Raw genomic sequence first — 22,640 nt, 5'->3', positions numbered from 1 at the left:
CGCTGGGTGGATATCAGCCCAAATTTTAAAATTGTAATTTGTTTTTGTTTTTTTTTTGTCTTTTGATGAAAACGGTAAGATTTTATTTTTGGTCCAAGTAAGATTGATATTCGCCTTTAAAAGGTTAAGTTGTTTTGTTTTTTCAGATTTTTTTTTTGTTTTGTTTTTCGAATGCGGATACGCTGCTTCTTCCTTTTTTTTCCTCAACTGGCAAGCTATCGCTGTACTTACCCGCATGGCTTGCACACACAAATGGATACATCTAGGTCACAAAACCTTACATTGAGGTCACAAAATCAGACAACTAGGTCACACATCAAGACATCTCTGTTTCGTTTGTTCCAAGATAGCAAAACAAACCAGACGTCTTGGAGTTCGAAAGAGCTTTCCATAAAATATTTGGTATTTGCAAGACCCCCAGAAACCAATTCCCTATAAAGCTCTTGTGCACGGTTACTTATGACCTTGATTTCTTTCGTACCCACCCCCAAAATCCCACTTATTGTGTGTTATAGGCAGAACATAATAAATAGCTGGGCTGCCACATGCGTGACTAAATTGGCCAAAGAGAGAATCTATACTTTGGCATTAGACACCCATTACCTGATGTCTTGGTTTTTAATCCTAGCCTAGTGAGAGAGAGAAAACAAAACAATCATACATGTATCTGCAAACAGCAGAACGTTTTCATTTTACATTGAGATGGGAAGGGGAAGGGATAACACTATGACAAGAGAGAGAGAGAGAGAGAGAGAGAGAGAGAGAGAGAGAGAGAGAGGTGGGCGGGGGATGGGGGGATAGTAAGGGGGAATGGGAAAAGATGAAAGAAACAATGGGTTGCCTGATGACGTAGATCAAAGGATTGTTACAGCGGTGTTCACGGTGCGTACTTCGTGAAATTTTAACCTTTTACAGTGACACTGATTTTTCTTATCCAGATTGCTTATGCAGAATAAATCGTTTCCACCAAGAGAACAGTAGTAAGAGAATATTTCGACTCGGGCTTCAATTAAACTATAAATCGCAAAGCTTGTCTTTTAATGATAACATTAAGACTGAGATCTGGAGTTTGGGGAGTGTAAGATGGAATCTCGCCATTAATGGTTAAAATTGTTTTGAATCAAAAAAACAAAAAACTCACACAAACACACACACACACACACACACACACACACGAGCGCGCGCGGTCACGACAGCGAGGACCATCAGAATGTTGCAAGGGTTGCCAGTTTGGCATTTTAAATGCCAGATTCCAAAAATCTGGCATTTTTGAAAACCGTTTGGCATTAGAAAAATCATTTGGCATTTGGCATTTTCATTTGGCATTTTCTTTTCTTGTATATTATACTTCAAATGACACCTTTTCTTAATTAAGTTTCATAAGAAACACGAAACAGTAAGTTTTCTTAATTGTCAATAATTATTTAACTGTTTACGTATTTACCTTTCATGTTAATGTATTTCTTTTTCACTCTTAAAATCCAACCGTGGTGTAGTGGTTTAGCACTCCACTTAGTAGTCAGTAGGTAAAAAATTACCCCAACAGGAAATTTAGTATAATTCAAAAAAAAAAAGAAAAAAAAAAGAAAGAAAAGAAAACACGCAAGCCACCAGGATTGGTAGTAAATTGTCTATCAAAAGTGAGTAGTTTTCTTAGTGGGGGTGGGAGTCAACAGACTTTGGCATTTTTTTGAGTGTTTTGGCATTTTTTGAGTCTTCCCCTGGCATTTTGTTGAAAAATAATCTGGCAACCCTGAATGTTGCAACGGTAAACCGGTTTACGTGTACATAGATCCTGAGGCTAGATGCCCCGTTACCGTGTACGTAAGCACTCCCAAAAAAAAAAGAAAGAAAGAGACACACACACACACATACTCACACACACATACACACACATACTCACACACACACACACACACACACACACACACACACACACACCACACAATCTCGCATCCTCTACGAACTAATTTTGCGCACCAATTTTTACTGCACTTATGCACCAAATTGCATACCTATCTAGGGACACTTTTTTCCGTATCTTTTTCTCAATAAACTTTTTAAAAAACCTTTGTTTTGTTTGCGACGGCACTCATTGAAACAGACGTAAGCGTCCACGATTTCGCGAGGAATGAATCATGAAAAAATGTAGGATATAATTTCAAACACAACTTTTGAAATTCATCAAGGATTGTCTAGTACCGAATGTTTTTTGATAGAAAACAAATGTATCTTCAAATCTAAACTGCTTTTGACGGTAAGCGGTAAGTTTTTATTTATTTTTCTGTCCAAACGAATGATTTGTCCTGGTATAGAAGCTAAGTATTGGTAACACCGGCTCACCTCTCTAGCTTTATTCATCTAAAAAAAAAAAGTACTTCACAAGGTCTTCCAGAAAATATTCCGAGATAAAATAATAAACGAACTTTTATATAGCGCAATATCCACTAAACGTGCTCAATGAGCTTTACAAAGGGTCCCTGACCAACAGCAACACGTAACAATTTGAACGAGGCATAACGCCTGTTAGGCCATTTTACATTTTTTCCGACAGAGACAACGCTGTCGACGGCCAGGTACTCATTTTACACCTGAGTAAGGTGAAAAAATGTGAGTAAAGAGTCTTTTCCAAGGACTAAACTATACGCCGAGCGAGATCGAACCCAGGACCTTCCGATCCGAAAGCGAGTGTCATACCACTAGACCACATAGCCGCACAAAGAACTGAGTGACGCCAATTTCGTTCTTTCTACAGTAAAATCGGATTTTCCCCAAAACAAAAGGGTATTGGATAAAGCTTATATTATATTATTATCACACGGTAGAGTCACGATCTAGCCTTAGTCATAATAAAAAAGACTTCACAAGTCACAAGATCTACTTAGAACAAATTCCAAGATAACTCAGTCAGGCCTAACCGGTTGTGCGGGGCGGTCCTTGGCAAGCTTAAGGACCACGGTCCTACGGTCCTTGGGAAATGAAGACCGCAAGGACCGGTCCTAGGACCGGTCCTTTTCGACATTGAACATTCCTGAGAGACTGTTGGAAATTCGAACCGGTTTGACCTTTGAACCGTTAAAGACCGCTACACGATGAAAACCGTGGCCTACAGGAGTAAAACACACGGAGTAGTCACACTCATTTCAAATTGTAACCTAATTAGAGAAGAGGGGTGATGCCTTCTTTATTTGCTCACCGTACTTCATTGTTACTTCGATAATTTAATAAAATTTGAAATTTATCCCCATTAACGGAGATAATGGCATCGCCCAAGGCGTTGATCGAGTTGTTCTTGGCGTTGATACACACACGCAACTCCTACCCCCCACCCTCCCCCCCCCCACACACACACACATTAGAGGGCAGCGAGCATTGAAGAGTAAGAGAGAGAGACGTGAAGTTATAATAAGAGGGGTGGATGAGGTGATAAGAGGGGTCGATGGTGACTTTTCGCCAGATCTAACAAACTCAGCTACCCATTCATTGCTGAGTAGACAGGGATTCAGAAAAAAAATCGACTGCACCCGGGATCGATCTCTGGCCCTTTGCGTATAAAGAGAGTGCTCTATCAACTGAGCTATCGGGGTCCCCAAATATTCTATTGGACTTTTTAAAAATTCAGACGTTATAACTGGGTTTTTTGGAAGGAAGAAACTAATGAAACTCATATTATTTGATTAGTAATAACACCAAACGAAATTTTAATATTATTGTATTATTTTAAATGACAACACTGCGATAGAAAGGAGTGGTGACAAGAGATGGACAAAAGAAAACAAAAAATCGGATTTGCTACTTGCTACACACACACACACACACACACACACAAACACACACATCTTTTGTAGTCACATACATTTCAAACAATAACCCATTAGAGAAGAGGGGTCATGCCTTCACCATAGATCATTGTCATTGCGATCATTATGGTGTAGTAAATTTTGAAATTTACCCCGTATAATGGAATCGTCCAAGGCGTGCGCCTCCTGTTCCCCCCATCTCACACACAAAAGGGCGGTTTGCGGAGTGGAGGTTGGTGGTCGTCTGCCTGTATGGTCGTCTGTGTCGTTTAGTGTATGGTAAAGGGGGGGGTGGTGCGATTAATTAAGTGGGATGGGTGGTGATTGGTGGAAGATAGGCAACCGAAGCAACGAATCGCTGGGGAAGTAGTAGGCTATGGCGCGAGACCGTAGGACCGTGGTCCTTGCAAGGACCGCCCCGCACTAGTTGAAAGGTGATAAGAAGTGAGGACCGGCGCCGGTCTTCCCCTCTGGGACCGGTCTTCGGTTCACAGCTAAAAGACCGTCGGACCGCGGTCCAGACCGGTCTTCAGCGCGGCACTACTAACCGGCAATGTGATGCAGCGCGTAGCCACCGTTAATTTATGGCTAGCACTATTCATTATTTGATACTGAATAGTGGTTTTGCACTATTCAGTATCTGATACTGAATAGTGGTTTTGCACTATTCAGTATCAGATACTGAATAGCGGTTTTGCACTATTCAGTATCTGACACTGAATAGTGGTTTTGCACTATAATACGGTGTTTTTTTTTCCGAAACCTGACAAAGTTATGGGAAGAGGGCAGCTGTGGGAGTGAATATGGGACTCAGAGAAGTGTACACCAGTGGGGAGTGAACCTGGGACTCTGGGTTTTGTAAAAAAGCAATAACAATATGGGGGGGGGGGGATTACATTTTTACGAAACCCGACAATATGCGGCAAAGTTGTGGAAAGTAGGCAAAGCGTGGGGAGTGAACCTGGGACTCAATGAAGTGTACACCAGGGGGGAGTGAACCTGAGACTATGGTTTTCGGCGGGCTTCAGCTAGTTTCATATAAAAGCAATTGCTTTTTTACGAAAACCGACGAAAACCTGGCAATATCCGAGAAAGTTATGGGTAGTAGGCAACAGTGCTGGGGAGTAAACCTGAGATTCGGGAAGTATACACTAGTGGGGAGTGAACCTGGGACTGGGTTTCGGCGGGTTTTGAAAAAAAAGCAATTACTTTTTGTTTACAAAATGCACCAAATCCCAACAAAATGGGGCAAAGTTATGGAAAGTAGGCAACAGTGGGGAGTGAACCTGAGACTCAGGGAAGTGTACACCAGTGGGGAGTAAACCTGAGACTTTGGTTTTCGGCGGGTTTCAGGGAGTTTCACATAAAAGCAATTACTTTTTTACGAAACCAGGCAATATCCGACAAAGTTATGGGAAGTAGGCAACAGTGGGGAGTGAACCTGAGATTCATGGAAGTGTACACCAGTGGGGAGTGAACCTGAGACTATGGTTTTTGGTGGTTTTCAGCGAGTTTCATATAAAAGCAATTACTTTTTTACGAAATCCAACGAAACCTGGCAATATCCGACAAAGTTATTGAAGTAGGCAACAGTGGGGGTGATCTTGAGATTCAGGGAAGTACACTTGTGGGGATGAACCTGGGACTCTGGATTTTGTAAAAAAGCAATACCAAGGGGGAGGGGGAATTACTTTTTACGAAACCCGCCACAACCCGACAAAGTTATGGGAAGTAGGCAGCAGTGGGGATTGAATCTGGGATTTGGACACCGATGAGGATTGAACCTGGGACTGCGAGAGGCTGATACCAGTGGACAGTGAGCTCAGAATGTACTTTTATTTCGAAACCTACTGAAATTGTCAAAAGTTATGGGAAGGGGGCACCATTGGGCAATGAACCGGGATTCAGGGAAGTGCACACCGGTTGGGAGTGAACCTGGGACTGTTAGAAGAGGATATCAGTGGAAATGAACCTGGGACTATGGAAGATAGATACTAGTGGGAAATGAAGCCGGACTATGGGAGTTGGGTACCAGACGAGAATGAAGCAATTACTTTTTTACAAAACCCACCGAAAAACCATAGACTTAGGTTTACTCCCCAATAGTCTACACTTCCCTGAGTCTCGGGTTCACTCCCCCACTGTTGCCTACTTTCTTTCCATAACTTTGTGGGATATTGTCGGGTTTCATAAAAAAGTAATTGCTTTTTTTTACGAAACCCAGTCCCATGTTCACTTCCCAATGGTGTACACTTCCCTGAGTCCCAGGTTCACTCCCCACTGCTACCTACTTCCCATAACTTTGTCGGGGTTCGGCGTGTTTTGGCAGGTTTCGTAAAAAAAGAAACACCCCTAAAAATACCACCTGTATTCAGTAAATAGATGTCAATTGTAGTCTAATATTCAGTATATCTATTATTATTATTATTATTATTATATTATTATTATTATTATTATTATTATTATTATTATTATTATTATTATTATTATTTATTATTATTATTATTATATTATTATTATTATTATTATTATTATTATTATTCATCATCATCATCATTTATCATTATTATTATTATTATTATCATTATTTATATTATTATTATTATTATTATTATTATTATTATTATTATTATTATTATTATTATTATTATTATTATGTATTATTATTATCACGTAAATTTTAATATATTACGGCAATTAATTCACGGAAGTACATCACTCAATTAATAATGGCAGAAAGTCTGGCCACATATTTATAATGAATCGGGTTTGTCTTAGATGACCAAACAAACAAACAAACAAACAACAACAACAAAACAACAACAACAACAACAACAACAAATGAGACAAACAAAAAAAAAGCAAGATTTTAAAAAATAATAAACAATAGTAGAGCACATCAATGAAAAACAACAACGAGATTACATATAACACATAAAAGATATTCGTAATAAATCGATAACTGATTAAATTACTCGAACTACTTGATTAAAAATAATAATAATCATAATAATGATTATGATGACGATTACAACAACAACAACAATAATAATAATAATAATAATAATAATAATAATAATAATAATAAAATAATAATAATAATATAATAATAATAATAATAATAATAATAATAATAATAATAATAATAATAATAATATAATAATAATAATAATAATAATAATAATAATAATAATAAAATAAAATAATAATAATAATAATAATAATAATAATAATAATAATAATAATAATAATAATAATAATAATAATAATAATAATAGAACAATAGTATAATGTCAACATTAAAGCATATTACAAGCAAATAAAATTATTAAAACAAAAGTTAAAAAAAAAACAATAGACAGAAGGAATTTTTAAAATATTGGGGAGAAAAAAAAAGTTGTCCCTGCCGGGATTTGAACTCTCGAACCTTAAGCTCAGAGTCAAACAGCTTATATCCACCAAGCCATGGTGTCACTGAATATTTAGTGACATTTAATCATGTCTATTTAGATATTTAAAAATGTATGTGAATGCCACTCTCACTTTGATATTTTGAACTATGTTAATTGCCCCATAGCAGAAATTAAAAAGTTACGATCAAAATATTTTTACAACTTTGAATCGGGCTGTCAGTTACTGCAAGTGTTCAATCTGGAAGTAGGTCAGCAGTTCAACCGAGATTGTCGCACTTTTCACTCTCTCTATAAAAAAGAGTTCCTTGTGGATACTGAATAGTGGCAAAGCACTATTCAGTATCAGATACTGAATAACCACTTCCTTAATTTATAGATAGTATGCGCTTGGCTAAGAAGCTCATAACATTGCCATCCGGAAGTATAAGGGACCTACACACAAAACTGTGTGTATCCGTGAACGTTTATAGTCAGGTTAATACAGTTCAGTGAGCATTACTCATAAACGCGGATGGCAAAAAACAATAACAAAGACCTGATTGACGTCATCTTCGAACTATCTATAGCTTGACTCTGACCAAAAACTTAGTCAAAAGACAATTCTCTGGCCACAAAAGAAAACCAATCGTGAGTTGTATTCAATAGTTCAACCGATGGAATCACTTGTTTCCTTGACCACTGCTATAGATAGAATTATGCGAGATTTGTTAAGTGGGTAGGCCTTAATAAGTCGAACTGTTCCAATCACAGCGAAAAAGGAGCTTGAAATTAAAAATAAAAGCTGCGTGGAATGAAATCACCTTGTATGAAATAAGTAAGAAAAGCGATCATCCCGCGGAATCAGGGACTACAGATTATGAATGGTTCATGATCATAGTATAGATTGTATGCACTTGGCTAAGAAGCTCACAACATTGCCATCCGGAAGTATAACGGACCAACACACAAACTCTGTGTCACCATGAACTTTTATAGTCTGGTTAATACAGTTTAGTGAGAACAACTCACAAACGCGGATGGCAAAAAGAATAACAAAGGCCTGAGTGACGTCATCTGCATACTATCTATAGACAACTCACTGGGCGGTCCACAAACCTAAAAAATGACGTCAAATTATAAGTCATAGTGGGCTCAAGTGTCAGGCTAAAAGTGAACGGCAACGTGCAGCGCCGCATACTGAGCAATATTGGGCGAGACGAGACACCGACAAAGGAATACAGATCCGGTGTAAAGACCAAGAGATAGAACACGCTTGGCCAGGAAACTCACAATGTTGCCATCCGGAAGTATAACGGACCAACACACAATACTATGTGTAACCTTGAACGTTTATAGTTTATAGTCTGGTTCATACAGTGTAGTGAGAATTATTCATAAGTGCTGATGGTAAAAAAAAAAAACAATAACAAAGGCCGAAGTGACGTCAACTTCGATCTGAGAACAGATGGACTAAAGAATTACCGAGAAAACGATTACTGTTAACGTCTATTTAGGTATACTAGAATTTTATGCTGCTTCCAAACTTAGTGAATATTAGCGACGGTGTTTCTTTTTTTTACGAGACCCACCGGAAACCATGGTCTCAGGTTTACTCCCCCACTGATGTGCACTTTCCTGAATCTCAGGTTTACTCCCCACTGCTGTCTACTTCCCATAACTTTGTCGGATATTGTCGGGTTTTGTTGGGTTTCGGCGGGTTTCGTAAAAAAGAAACACCCTATCAGCGATGGATAATATTTCAGTAAGACGGTTCTCCTCCTTATTGAGGAGACGGGTCATTTTCATTTGCAGATTTCCTAAACGAAGTGGTTATTCAGTATCAGATACTGAATAGTACTTAGGCACTATTCAGTATCCTGCCAGACAGATGGTCTGAGAGAGATGACTCCATTGCCTTGCCGCACGAGTCATCGGACATTTCTGCGTGTCACTGTTTTGATATATTATAAAGACATTTCCAACCACAACCGGACTACTGCAATGATATTACAAAAGGCACCCACAAAAGTATAGCTTTAAATTATTAAACAAGTCTGCTGATTGAATTAAATCATATAACTTTATTTAAAAATAAGAAAATGTCAAAAAATAAAATGATACGGTTTTGATAATAGAAGCGTACCAATTTAGTTACACGTAAAGACAATACAATACACACAAACAAATCTTGTCTTGTTGTCTCAAGTTTGTTCTTCTGTTTTCTTGTAGCAGCGTTGATCTGACATTTCGTGAAGAAGATGTGTAGTGTGGTGTGTTCTTCACTCTGTACCGAACACGGCCCACACATATTGAGAACAACCGTGCTTCTCAAGTATATTTTACGTTCAAGACTTTGCACTATCCTTTTATATCTGGATATATATTTGACGGATCAAGTTTTTAAACGGACACCTTATATTTTCACACTCTTTTATGGACATGTGATATTCCGACATACGTCGCTTTTTAATTTATCACCGAACCGGCCAATATTTAATATTTTTATAACACAGTTTTGTTCTTCTCTTTGTTATATTTGATTTGTAACCAAACCGTCCAGTGTAACACAGTTTCGGCCTTCTCTGTGTTATGCTTTATTTGGGACAAATACATAGTAACAGATCTGCCTTCTCTGTACTATGATTTTATTGATCTCTTTTAGATCGTACTGACATTGTATAAATTTGCCTTCTCTATGCAATGATTTTGGTCACCCGTTTACGGACTTACACATTACAGTAACCTGCATTATGCTTTGCTATTTTCCGGCCCCGAACGTTTCTCACACAATAAAACCATGCATTGTGCGAAGAATAGCAAGTGACGATTTGCGCCTGTCATGGGTTTATAAAACTGGTGAGCTGTATTCGGAGGGCGACTGAGAGGCGTTGTCAACACAAGATAAGCCTAACAACAGGTTTGAAAAATCATAACAACTCATGATCGCCTTAAGCTAATTTCCCATTGAGACTTAAGCTCGTTCTACAGTAACGTGACGCTGCGTGTGACTCTTCTATAGAAGCGAAATAAGAGATATTGTATTCTGCTTCCACATCAGATGTTGGAATGCTCACCATGCAAATAAGAGCTGTCATTGAATCCGTCATGCCATAGAGGCACGGAATAAATTAGAAAATAGGTTGAATTTGCTTGTAGGTAGCCATGGCAACCACATTGAGACGCATTGAGTAAATAATGGTAAACAAAATGTAAAGTGTCTGTATTCTTAGTTCAAGTTTAAAGTATATTGGCTGGAATGGTCTTCTATTAAAGATGTTATTAGACAGGGAAATACTTCATGGAAACCCTAATTTTGATACATAATTTTATAAACAATACAGTAAATAAGAATAGAAATAGGGTTAGAAGTAAAAATACAAGTAGAATTGCCATTGCTATCTCATTTCATTACCTGGAAAATACCTTTTCTCTTTGCCCAACATAACATTACTCAGTTTTTTTTCCATTATTAATTTTAAGTTTATTTACAAGCATCCAGCTTTTTACTCCAACAACACAATTTTCAACTGATTTTTGTAAAAGAAAATATCAGGAGTATCGCTTTTATCCATTTGTGTATCTTCAGCATAAAAGCTGTAGTTCATACCATGATTTTTAAAGCGTTTAGAAAGACGCCGCGGATACATTGTAAAAAATAATAAAACCTTAGGAGTGCCTCACGCATTAGATAAAATTCATCTGAAAATTTACTAATTATTTCAACAAATATTGTTTTAAATCTAAGGTACAATTGAAACCACTCTAGTGCAGTGCCTCTGATTTCAAAAAGTAATGTCAAAACGATGAAGTCAAATGTCATGGTTTGTTGTGTCGAAAGCAGAAGAGAGATCTAAAGGAGTTAACAAGCAGACATATTTTTTGTCAAAAGAATTCAATATATCGGCTGTTTCTGTGCTATATTGTGTTTTGTTCGCTTACTGGTAAGTTTCAATTAGATTATTTAATGTAAGACGTTTTAAAATTCTTTTTATAATTAAAGAAAAAAGAAAACAAAATGAGATTTTATATAGCGCAATAACCACTGAACGTGTTCGAGCTCTTTCAAAAAATTTTGATTTAAAGGAATCATTAAAAATCGGCTATAGTTATAGAAAACCCTAAACCGAATACATCACTCAAAATTAGGGAAAACTCGCTAGAATTTTAGGCACCCCATATTTGAAGTGTTCTCCCTCAGAATATATGAAGTGCTAACTTGTTATTAGCTTTGGGCGGCTATGTGGTCTAGTGGTATGACACTCGCTTTCGGATCGGAAGGTCCTGGGTTCGACCCTCGCTCGGCGCACAGTTGAGTCCTTGGAGAAGGCTCTTTACTCATATTCTCTCACCGTTAACAGCGTTGTCTCTGTCCGAAAAAAAATGTAACATCGCCTAACAGGCGTCATGTCCCGCCCTAAATGTTAAATGTTGCTGTTGGCCAGGGACCCCTTGTAAAGCACTTGAGCACATTTAGTGGATATTGCGCTATATAAAAGCTCAATTTTTTAAAAGCTCAATTTCTTTTCAAATCGTCACTGAAAACTCACCTGTTTGTCTCATTTCTTTTTTGTAAATAAAGTTTCACCTCGTGTGTGTGCAAAATGTGTTAGATCTAGATATGTATACGTCATTGAATTTGCTGGGTTTATTTTTTTTTCTAGATTTTTATTTATGGGGGGGGGGGGGGGAGTTATTTTATGAATGTAAAGTATCTGTAGCTTGTTGATATCAGAATATGGCGCTATACAAATGGCATTTTTTTATTATTATTATTATTATTATTATTATTATTATTATTATTATTATTATTATTATTATTATTACTATTATTACTATTTTATTATTATTATTATTATTATTATTATTATTATTATTATTATTATTATTATTATTATTATTATTATTATTATTATTATTATTAAATTCCGTTCTCTTATGTTTCTCAAGAAGATTTATAGTTTGATTATCGGTTATAAAAAATATTTTAGTATGGAAATAAAATTCCCTTTATACTCCTTATGATGAATACTTTAAGGTATATGCATCGAGAATATGTTAGGATTACCCTAGCACCAGAATAAGTAGATCATAATCATAAAGACCCATATTTATGGAGGTTTTTTGATATCATTGTGGCTTGTATTGACGATCCAACAATAAAACAAGGGGCAGCGTGGCTCAGCGGTACGGTCTTTGCTTCGTACCCAAAAGGTACCGAGTTCGATCACCCGCCGCTGCGTTGTGTGGCCTTGAGCAAGCCACCTAGCCCTAGCTCACTTTGCGGCGCTGCACTGCGGCTGACGCCTGGGTTATTGCAGTCTTCCCTTAGAATAGACCCTAAAGACAAATTTTCCCTTGGGGATGAATAAAGGGAATTTTATTTTATTTTTTTATTAGATAAACTACCTAATTTCGAAAGACAAAGTCCAAAATTTTAATGTTCAATGCTTGTTTATTATGATGCAGCAGATAGAGAAATTCACAACCGAAACGTATACCATTAGGCAAACTATAAGCATTACATTGTTCCACTAAAGGGAAAACATGGTGGTCATGGTGTTGTGTTGGTAGCACGTCTCAAATGTCTGAGATTCGATTTCCAGTCGAGGGAGTCCGAATTTTTAATTATTCTTTTTTACTTTTTTTTTTTTTTGGGGGGGGGGGGATTTTTTTTTCCTTTTGCTTTCTGCTTTATAATAATAATAATAATAATAATAATAATAATAATAATAATGATAATAATAATAACAATAATAATTTCCTTTATCCATTTCCATGGGGAAATTTGTCTTTTTAGGGTCTATTCCAAGGAAGACTGGAATAACCCAGGGTGATGCGACTTGCTCAAGGCCACACAGTTCGGCGGGTGATCGAACTCGGTACCTTTTGGGTACGAAGCAAAAACCGAACCGATGAGCCACGCTGTCCCATATTTTTATCTGTCACTATTCAGTGGGCATCTTTTCAGAGTGTCACAAGTGATTTTGCATTTTTTTAAAGAACATATATTGAGCTTTTTTTATATAGCGCAATATCCACTAAACGTGCTCACAGCGCTTTACAAGGGGTCCCTGGCCAACAGCAACATTTAACATGCAGGACGGGACATGACGCCTGTTAGGCGATATTACAATTTTTTTGGACAAAGACAATGCTGTTTAACGGCCAGGTACTCATTTTACACCTGAGTACGGTGAGAGAATGTGAGTAAAAGCCTTCCAAGGACTCAACTATGCGCCGAGCGAGGCTCGAACCCAGGACCTTCCGATCCGAAAGCGAGTGTCATACCACTAGACCACATAGCCGCATATATCTGTGGGGGTTTTTGGTTTGTTTGTTTATTTACGAAATTTAATCAAGTACCTACTGATTATCATACTCTTCCTTTAATGATCTACATCTATCTGATTAAGCAGGAGGTCTTAGGTTCGATCCCCAGTTGAGGTAGGCTAATATTTAAAGGATGATTTTATCCCTGTATTTTTCTTTCTGTGGCATATGGCACTACTTCATAAACAGCTTTTCAACATTTTGTGGCTATGTGGTCTAGTGGTATGACACTCGCTTTCGGATCGGAAGGTCATGAGTTCGAGCCTCGCGCTCGGCGCATAGTTGAGTCCTTGGAAAAGGCTCTTTACTCACATTCTCTCACCGTAATCAGGTGTAAAATGAGTACCTGGTCGTTAAACAGCATTTGTCCGAAAAATTGTAATATCGCCTAACAGGCGTCATGTTCCGTCCTACATGTTAAACGTTGCTGTTGACCAGGGACCCCTTGTAAAGCGCTTTGAGCACATTTAGTGGATATGCTCTATATAAAGCTTAATTAAAAAAAAAAGGTACTGATCCATTATTTGTCCGTTGGCTTATCCACGTGCTTTCTCTTTGTGTGTGTAGTATTGTGTGATGTGTGATGTGTGAGTGTGTGAGTGTGTGTGAGTGTGTGTGTGTGAGTGTGTGTGTGTGAGTGTGTGAGTGTGTGTGTGAGTGTGTGTGTGTGAGTGTGTGTGAGTGTGTGAGTGTGTGTGATGTGTGTGTGTGAGTGTGTGAGTGTGTGAGTGTGCTGTGTGAGTGTGTGTGTGTGAGTGTGTGTGTGTGTGTGTGAGTGTGTGTGAGTGGTGAGTGGTGTGAGTGTGTGTGAGTGATTGTGTGTGTAAGTATGTGTGTGAGTGGTGTGTGAGTGTGTGAGTGTGTATATGTGTGTGAGTGTGTGTGTGAGTGTGTGTGTGTGTGAGTGTGTGTGTGTGTGAGTGTGTGTGTAGTTGTGTGTGTGAGTGTGTGTGTGAGTGTGTGTGTGTGTGAGTGTGTGTGTGAGTGTGTGTGTGTGAGTGTGTGTGTGTGTGAGTGTGTGTGTGTGAGTGTGTGTGTGAGTGTGTGTGTGAGTGTGTGAGTGTGTGTGTATGAGTGTGTGAGTGTATGAGTGTGTGTGTGTGAGTGTGTGTGTCAGTGTGTGTGTGTGTGAGGTGTGTTGTGTGTGTGTGTGAGTGTGTGTGGTGTGTGTGTGTGTGATGTGAGTGTGAGTGTGTGTCTGTGAGTGTGTGTGTGTGTGTGAGTGTGTGTGTGTGAGTGGTGTGTGTGTGAGTGTGTGAGTGTGTGTGTGAGTGTATGTGTGTGAGTGTGTGTGTTTGTGAGTGTGTGTGTGTGTGTGTGTGTGTGGCTTTGTGGTATTGTGGTATGACATTCGTCTTTGAATCGAAAGGTCCAGGATTCGGGTACCTCTCTGACCGGCGCATAGTAGAGTCCTTGGGAAAAGGCCTTTGCTCGTTTTCTTTCACCGGACTCTGGCGTAACACGACTAGCTGGAAGTAAACATTAAAATATAGCTCAATAAACGTGCTCAAATTGCTTTACAGGGGGTTCCAAGCCAACAGTGACACTTTACATGTCGGACGAGACATGATGCCTGTTTGTCGATATTACAATATGTTTCCGACAGAAATAACGCACTTAACGTAGGGTACTCATTAATTTTATACCTGAGTACGGTGAGACAATGTGAGTAAAAAGCCTTTTCCAAGGGTTCAATTATGTACCGTTCGGAGAGGGACTCAAACCGATCCTCTCTAGACCAAATTATTGAACACGAGATTTTTTTCTTTCAAACAATTGATAGATGTTCTTGTCGGCCAATATATTTGGTGTTGAAATAATGTCTAGTTTGGGAAAGTGCATTAACCCAGAATGTCATATCTCTGGTAATTTTAACGTTATACTCACATACTTGTGGGGAACACGATAGCTCAGTTGGTAAAGTACTCACTTCGTACGCAAAGGAACCAACATCGATAGGAGATAAATTCGAGATTTTTATCTGACCCCACCCCCCCCCCCCCCCCCAAACCCTCATCTCCACCAAGCTGCGATTAAGTAGCTGGGTTTTGTAGAGCTGACGGAAAGTACTTTGCGATAGACGAGCGTCCTATCCAAAGGATAGCAAGCAATTGCTATTGTCTGTTTCACGCTATAGATAGTATGCAGATGACGTCACTCAGGCCTTTGTTATTGTTTTTGCCATCCGCGTTTGTGAGTTGTACTCACTAAACTCTATTAACCAGACTATAAACGTTCATGGTTACACAGAGTTTGTGTGTTGGTCCGTTATACTTCCGGATGGCAATGTTGTGAACTCCTTGGCCAAGCGCATTCTATCTATAGAAACTGTGATAAACTCAGGCTTCCGCTCAGAAAGTTCATTCCGTTGTTTGTTTTTTTTTCCCCATTGTTTGGCAGTAGCTCCATCCAGACATAAAACAAGTCTGCATACTGGATCTTCTTTAAAAAAAATGTTTTAAATTAAATTGAGCTTTTATATAGCGCAATATCCACTAAACGTGCTCAAAGCCCTTGACAAGGGGTCCCTGGTCAACAGCAACATTTAACATGTAGGACGGGACATGACGCATGTTAGGCGATATTACAATTTTTCGGACAAAGACAACGCTGTTAACGGCCAGGTACTCATTTTACACCTGAGTACAGTGAGAGAATGTGAGTAAAGAGCCTTCTCCAAGGACCCAACTATGCGCTAAGCGAGGCTCGAACCCAGGACCTTCCGATCCGAAAGAGAGTGTCATACCACTAGACCACATAGCCGCACACTTTAGTCTTATAGAGACTCCCGATCAAACAAGAATTATTCTGGATTCTGTAGCGAGAAGTGTACAATAATATTTTAACTCCTCTGTACATAAAAGACCATTCCGCCTTACGTGTACTTGTTTTTTTTCAGGTTTGTTGATAATCCAAAATGTTCTGGTCTCCTTGTTGTAATGGAGATATTTTCAAACCAACGCCTACAACAATGTTAAAGAAAGGCCGTAAAAGTGTCCACTAACAGACCTGTAAAATCAGGGGCGGTTGGTCACATTGTATTTAAGGCGGCACAAATCCGAAATACAGAATCAAATTTTATTGGTCTAGTTAATTTAACTTAATTTGACCTACTTTGTATGTGTGTGTGTGTGTGTATGTGTGTATGTGTGTGTGTGTGTGTGGAGGGCGGTATTGCAATTGTTTGCATATATGTGCGTGTATTTGTGTGTGCGTGTATGTGTGTGTGTGTGTGTGTGTGTTAGAATATTAACGAGACGTACTCACAAAAGAGCATCAATTATCTTGGACAAAACTTGTCTGGTAACTTTCACCTGTTCATTATAACGACTCACAGACGCAGCATGTCCTGTTTCCAACTGATTTCTTATATCTACAACGTTGAAAAGTTTATATTTAACAGCATCTGTGACATGGCTATTTGATTCAGAATGTTTCTTCAGTGCCTGAGAGATGTGCGCAATATCACTGAATCCTCCTGTTGTCCGTTATAGCATACATCACCAAAAATCAAGCAATAAAAACAATGAAGCGTTTTACGGCTTTCACTGGCAGTAAGCCATTCAACATTTTAAAAATAATCATTATTCAATCGGCGCTGTCTCCTCGGAGTGTTAGAAACTAAGTTAAAATTCACTGGTTTGTGTGGACCTAAATCTTTCACCACTATTTTCTTTTGAGGGGATAAGTGTCGGAATTGATTATCAATTAAAAAATCAACATGATTCATGATTGGTTACAAATTACAGAAATAACTTTTTAAAATAAAATGATTCAAGATAAAAACAGGTAGGTTTCATAAACAATGACAATAGCGATAATACTTTTCTCTGAATACTAACGACTAACAGTATGACAGACAACTTTAGAATAATAGAATTTAAAAATCCACATTTAATTCCAAACGCAAAGCACTTGTTAACTTCACACACAATCAGCGACATCTTTATAATTATACTATTATTAGACAATGCACACAATACAAGTTGAGTAGGGATCGTTGGGAATGTGCGGGGATGAAGGACTCCGTGGGGTCAGGGATTTTTATTTATAGTACCATGGGGCTCTTCTCGGTGCATACTTTGTTTACTGTTCTTTTTTATATTTAATATATATTTAAGCAAAACAAACAATGATAAAATATATATTTATTGCCATTCTCTTCATCCGTATATCTAAGTGAAGCAAAGCCTCTTCTTTCAGTGATAAAACTGATATGGTTTTAATTTATCCCAAGTAGGACCTCAGGGCGTGCATCGCTAGATTGGCCGTCTTGGCCTAATTATTTTAGCAGTGAAAGACAATAGTTAGTTGGGGAGGGAGGTGGAGGGAGATTGGGGAGTAGTAACTAACTTTCTTCAAGGTACAACGGAGTATAGGATAAGGACAGGACGGCCAAACGAAGACTGGCTCATATAAACAAAAACAACTTCCCCACCACACCACACCCTCCGCTCATTGTCACCCCGCGCAGGCAACGGGGGAAAGATGAAACGTGCCGATTTGACGCTACCTTCGCGGAGCGACGCACGAGTCATCAAATATTAAATTCAAAACAAAAAGCAGTATGTGCTAGATTTTTAATTTTATCAAAATTGTAAAATTGAAGTTTTTTGTTTGGTTGACATGCTAATCTACGGAAAATATAGGGCGGCACAAAACAACTTCGCTCTATTGACCGACCGCCAGTGTGTAAAATATGTGCACCTAACTTCTGTCCGATCACTTTTGGTAAGAAGAAAAGAAATAATGTATGAACCCTGGGAATCAAAACTTTCATGAGAGGCGAGAGCTCAGCACTAATAATAGAATTGGATTCAGTAGTCTGATGTCACGCCGCCCGGCAACGGCGGCCATCTTGGTTCTAAACAAAGAAAATCATTACTTTTCATTCTTCATGCTGGCTATAACTTTTCATATGTCTTGTGATCAGAATGTGTAAAAGTCAAAACATGATCAAATTTATGGGGTTTATTTCCCTCTCGCCGGAGAAATATTTCATACGGCGTCCGCCATTGTTCCGATAGTTTAGAGCCAGTGTTGCTAAGTTACCATGCGTCATTAGGAAGGAAGTGACGTTACGACCATTGAATCCTATTACCACGGACAAATCGTAAGAGGAGTACTTATTTGAGAAGTCCGATAACCCTCATCATTATAGCCTCAAAGACCGTACGGATGAGCCACGCTGCCCCTAATCTCAAACCAACGCATATAATTCTTATTTTCAACAATGTTAAAACAAGCCCGTAATAACTTTTGGTTATCAGACATGCAGTAAATGTTTGCACGTAGCTTTTGTCGGATCATTTTTGTACAGAACTCCCCCTCCCCCCAACCCCCCCCCACCCCCCCCCAAGCCCCCCATCGACTCCCCTCTAGATCAAAACTAGTCCTTTTGCTCCACTAATACTATAACTATCCTGGACAAATCACAAGAAGTATACCGACGAAAGAGTGAAAATGGAGAGGATTCGTATGGGAACAAAACAGACAATGGACGTTTCAGGTACAAACCCTTCGTCAGCACAACAATACACAAATAAACGTGGAAAACAAATCAAATATAATGAAAAATAACGTGTATCGTCTGTAGTCAATACCGGACGTGGAAACTTATTTGCATGTCTAAATAGGCTTCAACAGTCGTGAGGTCACTTCCCTCGTAATGACACATAGTAACTTAGTAACTGGTTCTAAACTATCGAAACAATGGCGGACGCCCTTATGAAATAGGCTACTTCTCCGACGAGCATAAAAGTGTATCCAGAGGAGAAAAACATTATAAATCGGATCATGTTTTGACTTTTATACATTCTGATCACATGACATATGAAAAAGTTCTAGCCAGCATGAAGAATAAAAAGTACCGATTTTGTTTGTTTAGAACCAAGATGCTCGTTGCTGGGGGACGTGACATCAGACTGTTGAATCCTAAAAATTAGCTTTTATATAGGGCAATATCCACTAAACTCAAAGCGCTTTACAAGGAGTCCCTGGCCAACAGCAACACTTAACACGTAGGACGAGACATGACGCCTGTTAGGCGATATTAATTTTTTTTCGGACAGACAACGCTGTTAACGGTCAGGTACTCATTTTACACCTGAGTACGGTGAGAGAATGTGAGTAAAGAGTCTTTTCCAAGGACTCAACTATGCGCAGAGCGAGGCTCGAACCCAGGACCTTCAGATCCGAAAGCGAGTGTCATACCACAAGACCACATAGCCGCACAATTCTATTGTTATGGGTTCATTGTTATAATGGGAATACTCTCAAACCAACGCCGAATATTTTCCATTCATCTCATCATCTAGTCAGCTGATCCTGCGTAGGACGTTGCTTCCCGAACTTTCTTGCGAAACAGATTACTGTTTTCCGCCAGTCTACTTGCTTGAGTTGTTGTCATTCCCAGCCATTCACATATATCTTGTTCCCAGCTTCTTGTTGGTCTCCCTCTTCCTCTCTTGCCGTCTACCCTTGTCTGCAGAATGTGCTTTTCTAATGATTCGTGGCGAATCGTATGGCCAAAATAGTTCCGTTTCAATTTCTTTACAGTTTGACCATTACGACGATGTTAAATCAATGGCCCAATTGCGTTCGGTTAACAGACCTGCCTATATAAGCACGTCAAGTATAATATCCTGCCTCACCTATTTTGTGGCTCGATTTTATCTTTATATCATTGCAAAACAATCGTGAGAACGATAAGTAGAAATTGCCAATATATATATATTTACATAAACACAATCAAACCCACTGTTATCTGTCATTTCTTTTATTATGATACGATATGAATTTTAATGGCCCAAAATGGTTTAAGGCCTTTTAAATGCTTATGACCCGTAAGCACTTGACGTGCTAAAGTGCTTTACGTGGGGTCCTAAGCCAACAACAACGCTAAGCATGTAGGAAGAGACAAGACGCCCGATAGGCGATATGATAATTTGACCTCAGTCGGAGACAACGCTGTTAACGGCCAGGTACTCATTTTACACCTGAATATGGTGGGAGAATATGATGAAAATATCTTTTAAAGCACACTCGTTTAGAGCTATATTCTTTATTGGGCGCATAAATAATTTAGAAAACTATGCGCCGCTCAGAGTGGGGATCGAACCTTGAACCTTCCGATCCGATGGCGAGTGCCATACCACTAAACCTTATTTTATTGAGTATTGTGCACACAATGCAATACAATGATATAAACATAAAGGTAATGTGTATTATGACAGATATTGGACCGTCATCTGGAAAAAAATCGTATTAAAAATTTTAGCCAGAAAAATCGTCCTTCAATTTTCGATTAAAGTGACCCTCATCTTGCCAAAACCTCTCAAACCTGAAACTCGAGGGAAGTTCTAGGTTTGATAGTTTTCAGAAAGATAAAGGTAATTTTAATGGATAGATACTTGAAGGACGAGTCTTCTGACCAAAATTTTTAATACGTGATTTTACAAAGTATAGCAGCATAAACCTGATAGGATAATTCACATGAGTTCACCCATTTACAATCGCAGATTTCATATGCAAAACAAAAATCAAGATCTATTATACCACCAAATCATGACAAAACTTCTTTCTTAATATTGTACGGCTATGATCTTGTGATCTTGGGGTATGACATTCGTCTTCGGATTGGAAGGTCCTGGGTTCCAGTTCCGCTCTGCGCGGGGCTTAGTTGCGTCCTTGGAAAATGTTCTTTATTCATATTATCTCACCGTACCCGGGTGTAAAATTAATATCTGGTCTTTAAAAGCGTTGCCTCGGCCTGAAAAAATAAATGTAATATCGCCTAACCGGCGTCATGTTCTAGATGTTACGTGTTTCTGTCGGTCAAAGACCCTTTGTAAAGCGCTCAAGTTTTTTTTCTGTTTTGAATAAGCTCGCCCATTTACAATCGCAGATTTCATATACAAAAATATAAGGTTCTATCATACAACTTATTACATGATAATAATAATAATAATAATAATAATAATACTGAAAACTTATATAGCGCTATAACTCCGAGACACCAGACTCTAAGCGCTTAAATTACAAATTACTTTGGCTGAAACATACTCATTCACACACACAAGCACACACACACACACACACACACACATACACACACACAACACAACACACAACACAAACCAAACCTATCTTGCTTCTCATACCATCTACTAAAATCGAAACAAATATGTTTTAAGCGAACGTTTAAAAATAGACAAAGATTCTTTTTCACGAATGCTCTGCGGTAAGGCGTTCCAAATAGAGGGTCCGAAATGAGAAAAGGATCTCATTCCAGCATTTTTCCGAATTCGGGGGAAAACTAGTTTTGTGGAATCACTGGCCGAACGTAAGGGGCGGGGTTTTGAATATCTTTCAATTAGTTCTGAAAGGTAGGAAGGGGCAGTACCTTCAAGACAACGATACACTAAAACACAAGCTTTGAATTTAATTCTTTTCTCAACAGGCAGCCAATGCAGGTCATGAAGTAGAGGTCCGGCAGAGTCGCACCTACGCTTCATAAATACTAGTCTGGCAGCGCTGTTCATGATCTCATTCATCTGTAGTGTTTCATTCATCCTGTTTTGGTTGATAAGGGGGAAATCCGAAACGTTCATTTGATCTGTTCTTGTAATAAAATTGAAGCTTACATTCAATTTCATAGTATTTATTTCTTCGAGCTTCGAGCAGCAACATTTACTTTACTCTACTGATCCACCTAACAAAAATGGTAGACCTCAGTGTGGAGGAAAACTGGAGAGACATGTGGAACAGGGAAACACCAAAAGGAGGAAACATCATTAAAGATCCAACCAAAAGAGTGCCTGCATACAATAACGTCAGGAAATACTGGATTTCCTCAAACCGCCTCGTAACTGGACATGGCAGAACTGCATCAAATATGTGCAGATGGAAACTTGGAAACAGTGATACCTGCCAGAAATGTCAGGCAGCCCCAGAGACCAGCGATCACATCGTCCTCCACTGCCCAGTCACTAAACTTGAAGGTGGCTACGAAGCCATCCTTAGGACGGAGGAAGACTTTAGAAGCTGGGTTGACGAAATACATTTGGAGGTGTAGCCATACGCTACTACTACTACTGCTGATTGACAACTTTATAAA

At 38.7% G+C, this 22,640-nt stretch overlaps 1 protein-coding gene across 1 annotated transcript in view; it reads left to right on the top strand.

Annotated features, from left to right (window-relative positions):
• The window catches only part of LOC144973588 (zinc metalloproteinase nas-6-like), a 699,617-nt gene that overhangs the window by 651,496 nt on the left and 25,481 nt on the right, over positions 1-22,640 (top strand). The window lies entirely within an intron of this gene.

Source organism: Berghia stephanieae, chromosome 5, assembly GCF_034508935.2.
Source record: "Berghia stephanieae isolate SIO BIC M18660-M18661 chromosome 5, UCSD_Bste_1.3, whole genome shotgun sequence".
In the NCBI taxonomy this organism is placed as follows: Eukaryota; Metazoa; Mollusca; class Gastropoda; order Nudibranchia; family Aeolidiidae; genus Berghia; species Berghia stephanieae.
The sequence above is the reverse complement of the archived record's forward strand: the minus strand, read 5'-3'. Positions and strand labels throughout refer to the sequence as shown.